We start from the raw sequence: 248 nt of genomic DNA, 5'->3' as shown, positions 1-248 counted from the left end.
TACGAGCTGTGTGACCAAAGGAAGTCACTTAACTTCCTTGAGCCTCACGGCCTTCTCTAGGGGATGGGGATAATAAGACATCTTGTCCTGGGTGGGTAAGATTAAATAAGATGACATACTTAAATCGCCTGCGATATGGTGGCTCAATGAGTGGCAGCTGCTTTTGTTAACTTGGGGACTTCTGTGAGGAGTGGGAAGAACAGGGACACACCCGTTGGGCAACCCTAGCAATGGTCATATTTGGCTTC

Source organism: Myotis davidii, unplaced genomic scaffold, assembly GCF_000327345.1.
Source record: "Myotis davidii unplaced genomic scaffold, ASM32734v1 scaffold81, whole genome shotgun sequence".
In the NCBI taxonomy this organism is placed as follows: Eukaryota; Metazoa; Chordata; class Mammalia; order Chiroptera; family Vespertilionidae; genus Myotis; species Myotis davidii.
Note: the sequence above shows the minus strand (reverse complement) of the source record.